Genomic DNA, 20,716 nt, shown 5'->3' with positions numbered 1-20,716 from the left:
GTGTGATCTGCCTCCATTTCCTCAGCCTTCCTCTCTGTCTGATTTCTCTCTCTCTCCCGAATTTTGCAGACGAACTACTATTGCTATTTGCGAATCACCACTGTAAACCGAAATCTGTTCACCTCTTCCTGCCACGACCCTCCATCCGAGCATTTGAGGTGAGTCGATTTTTATTTTTCGCTGCTTCCATTTTGTATTTTTTCCCCTGGCTGAGCAATGATGTATAATTGATGAATCTTTACAATTTTTGCTCTCTTCAGATTTCGTTTTGATGATTTTTTTTGTCTAATATACTTTAATCTTATATAAACTTCAATATCATGGACTAGCGGATCGATTTGTGAATATTGGTCCTTATAATTATGTTTACTTTTAATCTCCAAGAGAAACTTCTATTCTAGAAAAGAAAACTAAATAAACGAAAAACTTCGCTCAACCCAATAGAACTTTGGTATACATTTTCATTTGTCTCCTATGCTTTGTCATGTAATATGTTTTGATGTTTACATTACAAGTTGGAATTGATGATCATGATGAAAAACTTTGTCCACCAAGTTAAGAAAGAAATGTTTTTGAATTTCCAGTTGTGCTTTATGCGTAGTCTTCCCTTATTTAAGTAGATAGTAAAACGAAAAATATTGTTCAATTTATTTAAACTGTACAATTCCATTCAAATGTGATTAACGTGCTTTGATGTCCACAACAGAAGTTGGAAGTCATCATAAGACGAAAAATTTTGTTCCAAAGACTGTAATTGGTATTAAATATAGAAATTACATAAAAACGTTTTTTGTGATAAAGGAACTTTGTTCATATTTTGACTTTCTTGTTTAAAAAAAAAAAAAAAAAAAATCAGCTTCCCTTAACATATTTTTCTTGGTCTGCAACACCATATCATCCCTTTAATCTGTTCTTCATTTTCCCCTTTATCATTCAGTAAATTACATTGTATGTAAAATAGGTTTTTTTTTTTTAATCGAAATTCTTAGAAATTATTGTATTACAGAGAGAGTATAAGGTCAGTTATGTCGTATATGAGAGGGGATTTACTATCGAAAACTTGTCAAAGGGTTAGCCAAATCCGAACCTGTCTGGCTCAAAGCCATGGAAAAGTATGTCTTTATTGTTGTTGCCAATTCTTTACTATGGTATTGTTATTTGTGGATAATTATTACGATCATTATGGTTAATTGTTACAATTTTAAAATTCAGGGCGCCACCGACTACATTTCCTCGTGCCGAGAATAAGCTTAAGCCCATAAGCTTGCCGGAGGATGTTTACATTAGTAAATTCTTTCAGAATCATCCAGATTCAAAGCACGAAGATCCTACCAAGTAGTTTCTTTTATCAATTTTGAGTGCTCTTTTAATGTTATCTACAAAATGATGTCTAGTTTGAATATTACAGTGTTTCGCTAAATAGATTTATTGCATTCTTTTTATATTAATGAACTAGAAAAGAGAAACAGAAAGTATTTACTTTCGGGTGTGAAGATATTGTTAGAAGTGCTTGGCATGGTCGTTACTAAAGCTAAAAGTAATCTGCATTTTGTTGTGATGATTCTCTTGCCATTTGGAACGACATAGTTTAGGTTGCTTAAAAGTGAATTCTGATCGTTCATGGGCTCGTTTGCTTTGGCTTTTGCATGCTGACAAGGTTTATTTGTTGGATAAATTTTTAGATGTTGGGATTAAATTCAGTGTATAATTAAACTAAGTTTGAACTTCATTTCCTGAGTAGCTATCGCATACTTTATATATTGTGCAAAGTACAACTATTTAGACCTTTTAAAGATTTATGTTTTAGACTATCTGGCTGTTTCCATTAATAGTTTTTCATCACTTGTTTCCTGGCAGTTCTGATGAACTTTACTTGGAATGTGCTCAACAGTTTAATATTTTCTCTTATTTTTATTGGCATTATTACTAACTGTAATTTCTTATTTTGAGGTGGAGATTTAAGATTTGTAGGTTACCTATCAATATAAATGTTCCAGATTTTCAGTTTTATCATTCCAAAGGTGTTAGTAAACACTCAAATCTTAAAAGTACATTTTAAATTCTTAAGACAATAAACAAATTAGTTACTAGACACGTGGATGGCATTAGTAATCACCACTAACATTAACCTAACAAATTGAAATTACTCGCTTCACTTTCTTGTTTGTCCACTACTTTTTATGTTTCAATATAGTCTATTGTGTAAACTCAGAATTTGTTTTTTTTTTTTTGGAACGTAACTTGTTTTTTAATATAGAGAAAGCTGTAAATAGATCGTATGGCAACCATGAGAAGAGTTTCAAATGTAATGATGAAACAAATTCAATGTTAACGGCCACTTAATGAAACTTTTGTCATCCTGAAATGTGATGAATGATGATTTCATTGAAGTTTGAAGGTTGCTCAGTTAAAGAATCACGTCCTAAACCACACATCGCATGTTAATTCGGGATTTATAAGCCGAATAAATGCGTTTTTACAAATGAATCTCCTACCCCCTCCCAAAAATTGACAGCAGAGAGGGAGAGCTGTTCATGTATTTCACATAGCTGCAGGATGATGTAGTTTGCAACCCCAATATGCACTAAACCCCAGAATCTTCAATTTCATGTCTCGTTAAAGGTCGGCAAATTTTAAAGAGATTCATGGAAGCATCCACACATTCACTTCTCAGATTAGTATGATAATCAAGATTCACCAAAGCATATAACTTAATTATTGGATATCAAAAACAAGTACACGTGGTCCGGAGATATACAATGGGACTGTTTGATAAACAATGAAATCTGCACTGTAGTTTAAAGTTTTTGAACTTAATTAAGATGCTGAATATGGAAAACTGAAGATTTAGTGTCAATTGTCTGAATTCAAGCATTGAACTTGATTGGATTCTGAATGTATTTATTTCCAATTTCTTCTTTATTTTGCAGTCTTTCTAATTGTTTCTGCATTTGTTAAACCAACACATATAATTATTGATAAATGACCTTTGTACATTTTTTAAACCACGGAGGGGTGAGTGACTAGAGATACTTACTATTTTAAGGTGCACTACTTTTGCATCATCAAAGCATTGAACCCAGGATGAAACATCTTAAGTTTCAATTTCTCAATATTGTCACCAAACACTCCCTAAGTGAGTTCAAAGTGAATGTGAGGATTCACTCTCTTTTGTAATTGGAGTATAGACTAGCTTACTAATAAATAAATAAACAAATAAAATTTGATTGCCTTGACATGTTATTTTCTGAAGTGCTCAACTATGTTTGAAACAACTTATGAATTCAGCTGTTCTTTTCTGACAAACATTTTTGTTAAGTCGTGACTTTGCATTACAACAGTTGTGAGTTTCATTACTTTGCAAGTCGATGAGGAGATGTCTACTGAAAAAACAGCAGCTCAGTTATTCTCGAAGCAAAACAGGAGTGATCTAAATTCACCATGCAGTAATCTTTGATTGAAACAGTTCAGAAGTGGTGAAAGAGGGAAAATTAAACCACTTGATTGTGCTAATGAAAGTTAAAAATAGAGGAAGCAAATAGTGTGATCACCTAACAATAAGGAAAAGAATGTTTATTGAGCTTAGTAGATTTACAATATATGTTCCCCAAGTGACTTGAGCTGATAATTGAAAATTCGGTTAAACTATTGGTCTGTATTTCCAAATTTCAACAGGATCAGTGGTTTTGATCCACCTCCGGCCTGTGTATTTGGCTGGCGAGTCCTGCAGTTGAAGGAGCAGGGCGTCAGTGAGGAGGAAGCTATGGCCGTGGCTGATGTATGTATTTGTCCTTGCAAATATTATTTTTGTTGGACTTGTCTTATTTGATCTCTCCCTTAGAGTGCAAGACAAGATTAATAACTCGTAAATGGCTCTCCATATATTGTCTAACTAGGATTACATTTGTTATGGATGGAATATCGGGCTGAAAGAAAAGCCAAAAAGAAAGCATATGTTTGTCTGAAGCAAATTGCAAAGCTTCAGGGGAAGAAACCTCCACCAAATCTATATCCCAGTGCTATCAAAGAGATACAGGCTGAGGAAAGAAAGTTTGTCCGTGACCGGTTCCATGATCCCAGGATACTCGAAATTGCTCAGAAACTGAAAGAGGAGAGGGCTGCATTTTTGCAGGATAGAAGGGGGCCTGGTGGCTTTTGAAATGGTAATGCCAGTTCAGACCTAACATAATTGTTCTTGTTCTTTGAAGCTGAATTCTCATTATCAATAGGCTGTGGATAATGGATATCCCTTACATAGTTAGGGATAATTGTTCAATAGTATGTACTAAAATTAATTAACTTCTAGCATGACAGATAATTGAAAGAATGTTGTTATGCTTTTCATTTTTATCTATATTAACTGTTTTACAAGCATTTTGTGTTACAATATCCATCTTTCATTAAAAATACGAGCATTGAAATCTTATCCAGATTTATGTGTATCTACTGGGTGTGTTGGACGTGGTTTCGTAAAAAGAAACGACTATTTTGTATAGGCATGGATCCTGAGTAAGTGAGATAACATCTTAACTGTTGTCAACTGAATAAACGACCTGCTTGCAAGAATTGTCATCCTTGGTGCATAGGGAGTGTTTCATGGGAACAATGCTTGTGCGTTAGAAAGTGTGTGACACAGAGAATGATAGAATGTGTATTGGCATGATGTGATTTGCTGAAAAATTTGACCATGTTTTAAACAGTCTAATAATAGGTTGCCATTTGACATTTGTAAAAGATTAAGTCAACCATTATGTTTGTATAGTATGATTGTTTTCATGGAACACTCGACAACTCGTTTGTCAGATTTTTATGACCTAGATTTGTAGGGAGATATTAAAGCACCTGATCTGACCTTGTTTTCATTGAATGCTGTGGACACTTGGGTTTTAAAATTAAATGTAAGAAGTACATCTTCTGGTTTTCCTACACATAAAAATATAGTTCACCTGCCATTTTTGAATGTTAATTATTCCAAGTGCTTCAAAAACAAGTACCCGAATGTCACTGATTAAATAGAGACGGATGGATGTATTAAAAGCATGTAGATGGAGGGATCCCTAGATGAAGTACAATCATACCAAAAGTGTACAGCAAGCTGAAGCATGGCTCTTAAGATTTTGCAGAACAGAATGAATGATTCTGTCACCCTTCTGTGTCAAGAAGATGGGTTTTGTTTGAATGAAAACGGTTACAAAGATGTGAACTTGGGCTTGTGTTCTGTTTCTGAGTGTGTTAATGAATATATATACGGGCTTGAATTTCATTAAAAATAGAGAGAGATTAAAACCATTGCCTAATTGTATTTCTACAATATTGTATGTTGAGTTGTGCTTAAATTTGGAATTTTAGGCAAAATATAGTGGAGAAGGTGCATTAGAAATTTACATGATACCACCCTTGACCCATGAATATATATCAAAAACACTCCCGATATATTTCTTGTACTCGAATACGTATACTTTTTCAATCGATACCCACCCATAAATAAAGTACGTGATAACCAAAAAGGTAAAAAATGTACTCAGATCAAAATCTCTACAAAGTACATAGATAGTGTAATAATGAAAATCATCGCAAGCTTTACCCCATGACCATCTTACAAATTGGCAGAGCATAAAAAGAATATCAAACATAGATTGCATAAAAAGGTTGTCACATGAGCAAAAATAGACAATGTCTATAAATATTCCTCTTTACAACTTAAATTGGATTTTATCTAGCTAACGTGATTAAAAAAAAAATGGAAAAAAGAAAAAGAAAGACATTGTGAAGATATCCATTTAGATGTAGAGGCATTGTTAAACGGAGTAAATCTACAAAATTTAAACTTCTCTCTCTCTCTCTCTCTCTCTCTCTCTCTCTCTCTCTCTCTCTCACACACACACACACACACACACACTTCCTAAATTTTCTCTCATACTAAACAAATTTAAGTTATAGACCAAATTCATTTCAGATGAAATTTGAACTTGAAGAAGGTGTATTCATTAGATATCAATGACACGTGAAATTAAGTCTTTCTATTTGATTGATACATAGATTGAAATGTACATTAAAGATGCTTTAATTATCTCTCATTTTCGATGTGGGATAAAAACATAATCCTTTTATATATGATCGAGTCAATCCTATTCGAGTGTGAGATTGTGAACATACAATTCTTATTGTATATGAGATTATCCAAAGCCATGAGTGACATCATATTTTCTTGTAATGTGTTGTGATTATTACAACGTATTTTCAACATAATTGGATATAAAAGAGAGAGGTGTGTATTTTTGCCCCCGGATGTGAGGTTTGTGCTAGGGCTTTCAGGGTTTTCAAATCTGTCATCAATCTTATCTGAAATATAATGACCTGGACCCTTTATTTAATTGGAAGATATTAATAAATAATACTTATGTAAATTAAATAGCAACATGGAGTGTCGAGTTTGATACTTCGAAAGTATTAAAAAATTTATCGTTTGGATCATACTTGTAGTGTAGCACCAGTACTACAATAAAATCGTGGCAATAGGAGCGAATCCAGGAGTTTGAGTCAGCACAGGCGGGCCGTTGATCATCTACCGTTAGCCGCAATAAAATATTAAGAATCCGTTTGATGCCAATTTTTTGCAAAAAATGTATTTTGGAGTAGTAATTTGATGAAGAATGTGTGGCTAAAAATAAAGAAAAATTTTGAATTTGTGTGTAATATTATTTCATTGAAGAATGTGTAGATGAAAAGAAGAGAGAAAAAATGTATTTTGAAAAAAATGGAAATCGAATAAGACCTAAACTTTAAATAGAACAATTATTTTGTTCAAATTATACACATATAATTCTGTTATAAGAATAAACAGGACTCATCAAATGACATCATTGTCAAGTTTGTATAATTCAAATGAAGAGTGTGGATTCGAGTCGTTAGAATTGTAATTGCATTAAACCAGTTAAAATCTAACAAATACTATTTTGGTAAATTTAGTGACACAATTCATGAAGCACCATAATGGTTAAGTTTACAACATTTCTTGCACAATGTCACAAGTTCAAATCCCTTTTGTCCCAATCCTTGTTGAATTTTGGTAAAAATTGTAGACTAGGAATAATACACAACAATTTCGTTAGTGAGGGATTCGAACCCGAGGCGACAAAAATAAACGTGTAAGCATCAACACCAGTAATATAATGTAATAATTTAATCTATTGCCAAAAAAAAAAAAAAAAGAATTCTCCCGACAGGCGACGGATCCAACACGCATGGTCGCGGGAACTTGTCAGGTACTGGATCCTCGCCTGCTGTCAACTACAATGGTAAATTAGTGGCTATCATTGATGAAATTCCAATGAATTGGAGACGTATTAAGTTTTATTGTTTTGCAAATTAATTTTCAATGTAGAAATTCTATCCATGTCGATGAATTTTTGGGAGATTTATTGTTGATGCCTTTTTTTTTTTTAGTGTAGATTTATTTCGATTACATTCAAGTTCATTTTTATGGTAATAAAAATTGTCGAAACAAATATAGCATTTTGATACACAAATCTCACAATAATTCTTATCGGTTGAATTCACAATCTCTCCTCATAATTTTGCTCACCTAGTTCCAAAGGTCTTGAAACAATTGCCTTCCGTTATAGAACGAATTTGATCCCGAAGAACTTGCCATCATCATCAACGAACTGACGAACTTGCCATCATCATCATAGAAGAATTTCTTTGTTCAGAAAAATGGCATATAGATTTTTTCACTACTATATAAAAAGGGCAATGTTAGTTACTGTAGAAAGAACAGTATATTCTTTCATTTTCACACATTGTAGCAATTTTTTTTTTTTTTTTATCTCTTGAGCAAAAACGACGCCGTCTGCACCAAAAAAAAAAAAAAAACATGCAGGCTACAGTGATGCACTAACTTGTCCTCAATTTAGGTGGATCTTTCTTTTTCATTCTCCATTTTCACACGCTACTGCCTGTTCTCTCCATTTTACCACGCAAATTAGCCCTAACTCATTCTTCTCTTTGAGTGTCATTGGGTCCTTTCTTTTCTCCATGTATGTATACTATTTCTGTTTCTATTCTATTTTTTTTTACGTATGGACTAATATATTTTATACTTATTTTTCAGCTGTTTGCTTGGTATCCAATGCTAGGATTTCGATGTTTTCAAGCTGCTTTTTTCTAACAAGTTAGTTTATTCTTTTTCCCCACTTATGGTTTGTATTATTTTTTCAAGTTGATTTCTGTGGGGCTTCCAATCTGTTGTAGACTTTTGTGTTTGTGTTCTTCGATTGGTTGATTTTATATTTTGGGTTTGAATGTTCTTTTCTTTCATGATCTTGAGGCATCCTAAGGTTCGAAAATTCTTTTGCGATTTCTGTAAAACTCTTTTCCGTTCGTTGTGCTTGAGCGAAGTTTGGGCTCTATGAATTCTAATCTTTGCGCTTATTGTATTTGTTCGATTATTGACACATGTTTTTTTTGACTCCTACTAGATAGAATAACGTTATTTTTGCTGGCCTTATTGCAATTTGCAGGTAGTGGTGAATAATGTTTTCATTACGAGTTGGGCTTCTCTTTAGTTCGTGGTAGCAGCATTATCTAGAGGTTTTTTCTGCGATGGTTTCTGAGGGGGAAATCTACTTTCATGTGATTTGATTTTTCATTTTCTTGTATAGTGTTGAATTTCGATGTTGATGTTGATTTGTTGTACACAAACTCTGGAGTGAACTATGATTGTTTGTTGTATATTTTGTATGGCTTGATTGAGGTCTGGTTGTTCTGAATTTTAGTTCTTATTCTTGTTTTATCGAAATTTGTGGACGTTCTGCAACATACTTTCATTTAACGGAGCTTGATTGATTTTTTTCTTGCGTTTTGTGTGAGTTGGTTTCATTTCGAATTTTTGCTGTTAATGTTTTTTTTTTTTTGGTATGCAATGGATCCGTATCAAAATATAAAAAAATAAAATGAAATATACACCTATGGTGGTTTTTATATAAGTGAATATAAAACAAATGTTTTGGTAGAACAATATATCTATTTGCATAATGTGTGTGCCAATTTCTTACGAACATTATATTTCAATTAAGGAGTTCCAATGAAGGAATGATGTTGTATTGTTCAATTTTAGATATTTGGGAATCATTGAAATGTGGATAAAACATGTTGGTAAATAAGAGAGTAAATAAAATTGGATATAGAAATAACAGAATAGATTAACATGGATTAACATGAAAATAAAACATTTTTGGCGTATACAAATTCATTTAGAAGAAAGTAAAGAGGTCTCATAGACGTGTCAAACTTTCACCAACATGGTATTTTTTGTAGAGATGAATATTGGGGGTTCACTGTTCGAAATTTCGAAAATATATGTATTTCCCATTTGTAGTTCTTTTTTCTGTAAAAAAATCTGCCCAACCTATAGTCATACGTCTTATTAGACCGTTTGGTCACAAATTTGTGGCGAGCTCCCAGTTGTGATTTAAAGAATCATGGATTTGAATACTTCGCACACCTCTTGGTAGGTGGTATCTAGAAAACCGTCCTGGTATACACTGAAAAATCATGGATGAATAAATTATTGATCTTGGAATCAAATTTATGTGGAAGAGATGAACGTAGAATGAGATATTAAAGATGACACCTACAATTTCTCGCTGGCTGTTGTGATGAGGTATTAGTGTTATTTCAAATGCAGAGTTATCTGTATGTGAAATGTTGTATTTTTCAGGAACATCGGAGCCATATGTGACCTCTAATCCAGAATGGTCAAATATTGTCATATTGAATATGGAGTTTTCGTTATATTCAAATACCAAAACATGAACATCCTGTAAGTTATGATGGTCAAAAAATTGTTCCCATCCATTGGCAAAATATATTCTTCCATCATCTCTTTCCAATCGTATTGTGACAATTATACCATCATATACAATTACTTGTACTGTGTCACCAAGTTGGTGTTTCCAATCGTTGACAAAGGATCTGGGAAGCATTTATACATATACATTAAAAAGTATAAGAGAGATATTAAGAATGCATCTATTCAAATGTGAGAGGAGAAATTGTTGTGTGACTAACTAGATGGGTATTATGGTTTAGTGAAGGAGTAATGATTCTGAAGAAACAATGTGGCACTTCCATTCTGTCTCGGTATACTACAATGAAAATTTTGTTAGAAGAACTCTATTTTTTACATTGTGAAGGCCCTGATATAGATTTTAAGGTAGATTTTACTAGAAAGTTTGTTAATGGAAGTTCCATGTCTGTAAGATAAACTTTGTATAAGATTTAAAAAAGAAAATATCTTGTATGTTGTTGTAGAACAATATCATGAAATTTGGTAATAGAATTGAAAATTGAAATTTAGTCCATCTATATTCAATAAACAAAATGTAAGTTGAAAATGTAAAATTTAGTCTTGAGAAAATAACTAGGGTAATTAAGAAATAGTAGATAGACACCTGATTTTTTTTTTTTCTTTTTTTGTTGAGCACTTGCAAGTAAGGATATGTAAATCTTTTATGCGAGGAGTGATTTAAGGTAAATTTTGAAAACACGAGAAGCTATTTAAGTTAGAGGATATATACTTCATCTATTTTTTCTTTTTCTTCAGATTTGACAGGAGGTTCACAGGTTATAGAAATGGACAATATGTTACTAAAAAAGTCTGATCTTACTCTTCCCAAAAACAAAAGTGAGAAGAAAAAATTATTGAACTATCGACGTGAGTGACTATTTGATCTAACCCGTTTCACACATTATTTGATTGCACTCAAAAGGTTACGATTGTAAGTGTGATTAATATATCTATCATTTATCTACATTTCTACTCATTTGAAGGATTTATATAATCTTTGTATATATAAAAAAAATTGATCTGTATTTTATGTATTTATTTTAGGAATCACATTTATTAAAAAAACTAAGTCGATTAAATGAAATTAAATTTTTGTACTGAGAGACAGTGAAGGAAAAAGAAAGAAAAAAATGAAATTTGTGCCTCCGTAATTAAGGAGGTGTCGCGCCTTTTAAGCCTCCTTAATTATGGAGGCCTTGCCCTTTTGAGCCTCCGTAATTACGGAGGCATTGATTTTTTTTCTTTTTCTCTTAGCTCTTATTACAAAGGTTCAATATTGATTTTTTTAGCGAATATAATTTTATATGAAGTTATATTTTCGTTTAAACATGAGTTTCTTCTGTTGTATGAAATTTAATCAACGTTCGTGTGTGTGGTAGTCAGACTTTATTAACAGTATTTTTAAAATTTTGCAATTTCTATTTATGTGATGTTAAAAAATTATAATATATAATATATAAAAATGAATAAGTATACTTATTATTATTTTTTTATTCTTCCAACTATAGTATTTAGGTGAGTATAATTTATTCATTTTCTCTATCTGTGTCATTTTCATTTTACCTTTTGAATGGGAAAATGATGTTGTTTTCCTTTCATTCGTGTAAGCATATTGTCTTTGTCCTTATTTTAATCATTGACCTTATTTTCGTCGTCTCTTTCCTATTCCTCCCATCCTTTTGTTTTCTCCTCGTCTTTAAATTGCGTGTATATTTTGTTTGAGGATAAACCTGTTGTTGTTGGTGGGTTTCATTTTTACTTATATTTTATTTTTCAATATATTTCCTATTATTCGGGTCATGGAAGTGTATGCATTTTTTTGGCTTCTTTTGTCTAAGGATATTGTTTTCAATGTGCATGCTCTTAGTTATGTTTCAAATTTTATTTAGTTGATTTTTGTGGTTTCTTTGTTTCAGCAATACAATAGGTAAGCAATAATGGACGCCTACATCTGCACAACTTCAAGTTCTCAAATTTATATTTAATCAAGAAAATACAAACCTAAGCAAGTCAAGGATCACGCAGATAGTCTCCGAACTATCGTTGCATGGGCAAATCTCTTATATGAATGTTTTTAATTGATTTAAGAGTAGACGTGCTCGTTTAAGATGTCTGGACTTATCCATACAAGCACACGATTCTAAACTTGTAATTCAGCCAAAGGTAAAAAAAGACAAATTGTTCAAGTCTTTTCAAGATTTAAGAACAGTTAATAACATTGTTGTGCCTCCTTATCACAAAGCTGCATTTTTACATGATCTAATCGGTGGGAATAATTATTGTGAAATGTGTTTAAATGAGGCGATCACCTATCAAATGCCTATATCATTGCGCCGCCTATTTGCTAATGTATTAATTTTTTGTAGCCCTGCAAATCCAAGGAATTTATGGGTTAAATTTAAAGTGTACATGATAGAAATTTTTTTACATGCAAGCATGACAATATTTGATACCGAGATTAGGGTTTTGAGATGCATAAATTCATTCTTGGAAGTTTTTGGTACAAACATATATGATTTTGGTTTGTTAGATTTTGACGTTATTGTGAACGATGCTGATGTATTAGTAAACATGATTTTAGAAGAGACTGCAAATATTAATGTTCAGCGTGACATACATTTTACAGAGAATTTAAATAAGGAACAACAATATGCCTATGATGTTATTTTAGACTGTGTTGTAAATAATAAAAATGAAGTTTTTTTTTATTGATGATCTAGGAGGTACTGGAAAAACTTTTCTGTACAAGGCATTACTTGCTGCAGTATGATCTCGACAACTTATTGCATTAGCAACAACATCATTGGGAGTGACTGCTTCTTTATTGTCGGCTGGGCGAATTGGTCATTCACGTTTTAAAATCCCACTTCAAACAAGTTCTGATATGCGATGTTCAGTAAGTAAACAATCATTACTTAGTCAACTTTTACAAATGACAAAGCTAATTGTGTGGGATGAAGTACCAATGATCAATAGATGTGCTTTTGAAACTTTGGATAAAATGTTAAAAGATATTACTGAATGTGAATTGCCATTTGGTAGAAAGGTTGTTGTGTTCGGAGGAGATTTCTGACAAGTGTTGCCAGTAGTACAAAGAGGAACAAAAGATGATATCATGAAGGTCAGTTTAGTTTTTTCAGATTTATAACAATATTTTACACAACTACCATTGACTGAGAATATGAGAGCTAAATTAGATCCTTTGTTCTGTGAATATTTACTTAGAATTGGAAATGAAATTGAAAGAGAAAATACATGCCACATGATTAAGCTTCCTTTAAATATAATAATAGATTTTGAGAGTGAATTTGAATTATTGAAAAAATTAATTGCTATTGTGTTTCCTAATTTTCACACATATGGTGACAATTTGAATACTATGTTGAACATAGTTATTTTGACTCCAAAAAATGAATATGTAGATGTAATAAACAATATGTTAGTTAAAGAAATTTCAGGAGAGATATTTACGTATTTTAGTTTTGATGAAATAATTGATAAAACAGAAGGATTTATTCATGAGGACTTTTTGAATAGTCTAACTCCAAATGGCATCCCGCCACTTGAACTTGTACTAAAAAAAAATTGTCCTGTTATGTTGCTTAGAAACATTAATCCTTTAGAAGGTTTGTGTAATGGGACCAGCTTATTTGTCGAGAATTTAAATGAAATGTTATTTTAGCCGAAATTGAAATAAGTGAATATCATGGAAAACAAGTATTTTTACCTAGAATTTCATTTATTCCACTTGAAGGAGATAAGCATTCGGTACCATTTAAGAGAACTCAATTTCTCATTCGTCCTTGTTTTGCAATGACCAGTAACAAAGCTCAAGGCCAAACTTTAGATTTCGTTGGACTATATTTGCCTATACCGTCTTTTCACATAGTCAGTTATATGTCACTTTATGTAGAGCAAGAACAAGAGAAAACATAAAAGTTCTAATAAAGCCAATTGATGAAAAAAATCACACAATTGTTGTACAAAAAATGTAATCTACCTTGAAATTTTGAATTTGAGACATACTACTTAACAAGTCTGTAATTACAAGTTTTGCTTAATTGGACTGCCAATCTATTGTTAGCCTAAAAGATGATATTTTATCTGCTAATCCATCTTGTGTCAAGGAGAATAACATTGAGCTATATAAGGTTAGTTATTCTTATATGTTATTATGCGTTTCAATTATACTTTACTTGTTAGTACGATTTATTCTTCAACATGGCGCATACAAAATCGTCAGATCATTATCTTTATACATGTCCTTCATAATATTTCATGTTCAACATATCTTTATTTATTTGGGTCTAACTAGTCTTATTTTATGTACACACAAACTAATGTGACAAGATACCAAAAGAAAGGATAAAAAAATACAAACTTATTACATAATATTCTAATTAGTATATTCTGGTTATCTACTACAATTAGGATTTACGAGGATGAAGAAAGTATTCATTATTACAAATATCTACCGCAATCTTTCATCTATATATACTCATCCTATTCGATGAAACTGATTCAATTGGATATCTCAAAATAAGGCATTCTATATATTTGAGCACGAAAATTCCACAATTAGGCCTGTGGAAGAAATAGTTTAGTGTTAGATTAAATGACTAAATTCAGAAAATTAAATATTTTGCTAAAAAATAAGCCGCTTAAATGCTTACAATGTCCTGCTCCATTTGTTTATTCCTATGTTTTCTTATATCTCCTCTAGAAGAAAAAGTCGTAGTCTTCAATAATGCTTGTACCACAGTCAATGAAACTTTTGCATGTGATTTTAATTGATCTGGTGTGTGGACGTTATTACTGTAATCATATATTTGGAATTTTCATTCAGGAATATTGACAAGGAAAATGTACCAACTATTGCCCGGATATGAGCACGAAATTAATATATACTTGCATCTCATCCAAGGATGACCAAATATAGATGCTTTGCCATTCACATATTTTTCCAAAAGAGTTCCATCCGATTCACCTTTGTTGGTTCTCATTCCTGTGTCAATATGCCACATCATGTGATGAGCACATTTCATTTCAAATTTGAAATCCATAATTACTTCTTGAAACAAGCGAACAACCATCATTCATGAGCCGCCTCAATAGTTTTAACTCTAACTCAATGTTCTGACGAAATAAATAGGCACAAATTAGATTATATATATATATCCACTATGAAATAAAATCTATTGTAATTCATAGACTTTACTTCTAACAATATTTATATCATGTGTTTGATCCATTAGAGTTTTCAACGCGTCTCTTCCGAAGACATTGTTACTGCCATCGTCCAAGTATATACTGTATGACATAATTTTAATTAATTTCAAATAAATCAAAAGAGAACTCGAACATTTGAGCTAATATAACAAAAATTAGATTTGTTACCCAAATTGATTCTCCGATATAAAATTTCTAATTTTTATGTATCTTTCATAGGATAGTCTTCCAGAGAACGACATGAAGATGATGAAGACTGTATTTGTTTCCCCTTGTTTTTCTTCTCTTTTATCGACCTTTCAAAGCTCTCAATTTGTTCAGCTGTTGATATCTCCTTTGATTTATTGCAAGGAACAACACTTGTATTAAGAGAGACATCTTGTTGCATAGAACATATGATGGCTTCCATGTTTGATTTCCAATCAGATAATGTATTCAGTGTTTCCTGATTTTGTTCATCGACATAGGATCTCATTGAACTTAAACTGGTATCAATATAAGATTGCATACCTTGGTGTCTATCTTCCTGTCACTTCTGTTGCTGTTCGAAAAATTTCCTTTGGTTGTCAAGAATTATCTGATAATGATGTTGCATATAATCTTCTTGCCATTTTTTTGCTCCTCAAATAACTGTTTTTGATTTTCAAGAACCGCATGGTAGTGAGCTCTTGATTATTCAGCAAATTCTGCCTTCAAGTTGTTATATATACCAGACACGTCTGATGCTATGTGTTGCCTATAGATACCAAGCAATTCTTCCATTTTATCTTCACTTAGGGAGTTGGAGCTACCGAGAACAGAGCTAGACCCAAATACAGGTGAAGATGTAGAAGTACTGAGAATCGTCGTTTCTTGCACATATATATTGTCTGTGATTTGTTGTATTGCACTATCCAATACTTCACTTATAATCTCATCTAATCTACTGTGTCCATTATCCACTGGCAATGAAAGAGTTCTGTACCAAGGAGTTTGTAATTCTTCTTCATTAGGCTGTAGCATAGCAATCACTTGGATCTGTAATCAAAATGAAATACCAAAATCGTTTATTTTGAGTTTAATTTAATTTTAAGATAATTGAATGTGAGAGTAATTGTACATTCATAAAAACATACATTACGAGTAGACAAAAAATGCTTTATCTCTTTTTCAGTTACAAATTGGTTGGGTTTCCACTTATATATTCTTGGACTCTGTGGTGTTTTATGTCTACGACATCCAAATTTCTTTTCAATCTTTGGAAATGCTTCATATATCAAATACTGCAAGATAATTAAAAGTAAATATTATATGTATAAAAAAATTTTATGGGAATAAATTGTACATAATAAGTCAATACAAGAATAGGGACTAATTCCCTGAAATGCAAGTGGAAACCTATGTAACGCATACTTGCATTCTGTTTGTTCATTTCGTTGCATCCTTTGCATTCTTTCAGATCGTGATGCTTTCAATGAATATAACAATATCAAATATGCTTTGGACCCATGGATATGCAAGGAACTCATCCAGATGCTCAACAATACCAAGAGTTCTATAATCAATTTGTCTTGTAGTGGATGTCAACACACATTCTACCAACATGACTAAACCAAGCCTCAATTTATCTTCTTCAAGTTCGCACGCATGGAATGCTTCAAAAAGCATTCTCATACTGATTCATTTTGTACCATTAAAGTACTGAGTTCTAAGACGATCATTTGTATCATCAATATCCATGGATGATTCATGGAAAGGTAATAAGACAAAATTCTTGCATACCAAACCTGACTACATGATCGTCTAACCTTACCCAAATTTCATCATTTTTCCTACAATTCACAAGCCTCAATATAAAATCATACACCAATCTACTACTAAATTGTACATTTTTTCCTTTGTAGAAAACTCCATAAAGAAATTCATAAAAATTACTATACATTAACGAAGATTGCTGATTCGAATTTATAAATTCTACAAAGTCTTTAAGATATTCGAAATTTGGATACTGGATAATTGCAGCAGAAAACCATTGGTCTGGAGAAATTATATATTCTAAAGACATCTACATAAATTATTCAAAAAATCATATCGTATTTATGAAGGAATCTAAGAATTAAAAATAGAGAAATTTTATTAAGAGTTCGAAATAAACATTATATCTTCATAGCCTATACATGCATAAATATTGTAAAACCGATAATAAAATATCTTATCTCGATGTCTAGACAGTCTAGACAATTCGTGACATGAAATTAGGTATAGGAACCACTATATCCATAATACAGAGGCTTGGGAAGCCAAGACCTTCGTGATTATGGAGGCTTTGTTGCCTCCGTGATCCCTTCGTGATATGGAGGCCCAAGCTTCCATATGGCCTCCATAATCACAAAAGCCTTATGGGTAAAATTGTTACCCATACACATAGATCTGTGCAAATATGTGCAAATTTCTTCCATTGTAAATTTTTGGGTAAAATTGTTACATTTTTCGGCCAATTTCACAGCTTCTCTTATTTAAATTTGTGAGTAGTTTCTCTTGCTAAATGTATAGATTTCTGGGACTCATTTTTTAGTCAAATAATAAATGAATTATACACCAACCACAAGATGAAAAGCTGTCACATGTGAGCTGTATATTTTTGTTGTTTTATGCATTTGATCAATAATCAATGAAGTATTTTTGTTGTGTTATGAAATACAAACTATTCACACGTCTTATACAATCTCAAATCTACGTCTTTGTTTGAATTCTTCAATTTCATACATAAAATCATACATCAACATATTCATATGTATTTAGATATTTACAATTCAATTTATTTAAACTAAATAAATAACCGAATCAAATTTTCCTTTCAATACAATGAAGGTTTGTAGCATGAATTCTTTTTCCCCGGTGAATACAATTTCATTTAATTTAGAGGTATTCTTGTACCATACTTAAACCTTTGCCAACCCATGCTCATGTTCAGTCTTTATGAATCAATAGAGTATGCGTATGATAAGATTTTACCATGTACATCCTGATCTTTTTTCTTTTTTAATCCAAGTTTTGACATCATTTTATTAAAATTTTAATATGGAGAATGAAATAAAATATAGTTTTACATATTTTGCTCAGAGTGTAAATCCTTGAACTCACGCTATTTCTATACTATCTATAAATGAATATTACAAGTAATCTACATATCTCATGCAGACAACAAGGTATGACATTATATGGCTAATGATAAGATTTTACGCAGTACGTGGTTGTATTACTTTTTATAAAAAAAATAAAATTAAGAATAGAAGATAAAGTACGGGAAATCGAATATGATATAATTTTACATGTCTATATATATATTTTCTTTTATTTGTCAATTGGATATCTCAAAATTATTTGCAATCAAAATCTTCCTTTTGTGTATATTTTACCTCTATTATTCTGTTGCAAAATTGCCACAATGGAAAAACAGTACCAGTTTCTACCAGAAATTATTTCCAACAATCAAAAGTGGAAAACTAAAGTGATTGTAGTTGAAAAACAATCACCAAAACCTTCGAGACAAGGCAATGAAAGGTACCAGCATTTGATGTTAATAGATACTCAAGTAACTCTTCTTCATATATTTTTTCTTCATTTCTTTTTGTTTTGTTTTTTTCTTAATCTAAGATCACGTATATTACAGTTATTTATAAGGTTCCTCATCATTTTCAGGGTAATACTATTCAAGCTAGCTTATATAATTCCAATATCACTGCTTTTGAGGATCAACTTGTTCTGGGAAAAACTTATACTATTTCGAAAGCTTATGTGAAGAACAATACGACAAACTACAGATATTTGACCGGCTCTTTACAATGGACGATACCTGGAGAAACTCGTATTGAAGAACTGAATGAAGATAATCTAGAGTTTTTATTCTCAACATATCAACTGACACAATTTCATGAACTCGAACAATACATGATACATATGCTGATTTAAGTAAGACAAAATTTCATAGACTTTAAATAATCATATACTGATTCTACAGAAATATAGTTTCCTTCAAATATGTACTACTTGTGTTCAGAAAAAAGAAAATTTGACGGCTCATTTCAAATTTCTAGATATACTTGCAGTTACAGTTGATATAATGTCCAAACGATTGATTCAATCCAAAGATAGCAGCCAAACTTGGTTGCAAGATATCATACTTCTAGACATGAATTTCAAAACAATGATCCTTACACGTTGGGATTCATTTGTTGACAGAGAATGCTTACTCATAGTAGACATTATTGACAAAAAGTCAGTCATCTTTGCAACCCGTCTAAAGGTTACACCATTCTTTGGTATGTTCTATTGTATTATTTAAACTCCTCTTAAGGTATATGTTACATTCTTTACACATTCTCCATATTGATATTATATAAGTTTAAAATTGTCCACAAAAGTCCGTTCCACTTTCTTCATAAATACACATTTCAATGAAGTAAAATAAATGACAGAATGGTATGTACAAAATGCTATATTTTATTATTCTTTTTTTTTCTTTTCCTCTTGGTTATTTTTCCACATATTACTATTGGAGTTACTAATTCTCTTCATGTCTTTTGATTAGGGTAAGAATAAATTTCATTAAAATAGATGATTTTGTATTGAAAAAATCATATATGGACAAAAGCCCCACGAATCTTTTTTCACCTGTGCGAAGTAAATTCACTCCTATTTAAAATTTTCAGGGACGCCTTCTAGTAGTAATGTTAAGGTTACATCTGCTCTTCAATCAGTCTATATTTATTTCCTAATATAGAGATATATATTACAAGATATACTCAATCATATTATTTATTTTTCCTCGTAATTTCTCTAGGTATATCCATACTGGTAACAACGAAAGTTTTATTGGGTAAACGGCACAGCAACGACGGACAAAATTGATAGCAAATCTTGGTACATGGCCTGCAACAACTGTTTTAGACGGTCGAATGTTTATTTTGGAGAAAGACATATTTGTATTTTTTGCAAGAATCCCAATTCCAAAGCTATTCCTCGGTAAAATATACTAACAATTAATTACTTTTCATTTTTTACTTCATTTGGTGCAGGTAAAATATTTACTTATGCATGACCTTTCTACTTCCTTTTATTACTCTTCTATTTACTAATACTGATTTCTTATTCACTTTAGGTCTAGAGCATATGTGCAGCTTTCAGATGTCACAGGATCACTTAGTGCAAATGCAATTGGTGAACCAGCTGAGAAACTATTATTTACAACTTCACAGTCTCTGATGGAAGAAACCTAATTTGTAAGAAATCCAACCTAACTCAAACATTTTGCCATTCAATACATATTTTACTCGAATAATATTAATACAATTTAAAATTAACACACAGGGTTCAAAGACAAACTCCGAAGCAATTATTAAAATAATGCAGGATATTGAACGAGCTTTCTACTTAAAAGCATCACAAAATGAACCTAATTCATCAAGTTATAGATTTGATATCATCTCTATAACAGACTTAGACCATGCAAGTCTAGGACAAGAAATCCAAACAAATATTGACTATACAAGTATTGAACCAAAAATTCAAATAAAGGTTGACAGTCAAGTTGTGGTTACAGCAGTTGGGAAAAATGTTAATATAGACTATCAAGAAGATTGGTCACTTCCAGTGAAA

At 31.6% G+C, this 20,716-nt stretch overlaps 1 pseudogene; it reads left to right on the top strand.

Moving 5' to 3' along the window:
- The first annotated feature begins 889 nt into the window (after window positions 1-889).
- Window positions 890-4,344, top strand: LOC111398906 (annotated as a pseudogene).
- Window positions 4,345-20,716: the final 16,372 nt, after the last annotated feature.

The sequence above is a fragment of the Olea europaea genome, chromosome 8 (genome assembly GCF_002742605.1).
Source record: "Olea europaea var. sylvestris chromosome 8, O_europaea_v1, whole genome shotgun sequence".
Classification (NCBI taxonomy): domain Eukaryota; kingdom Viridiplantae; phylum Streptophyta; class Magnoliopsida; order Lamiales; family Oleaceae; genus Olea; species Olea europaea.
Note: the sequence above shows the minus strand (reverse complement) of the source record. Positions and strands in the feature narration are given on the sequence as shown.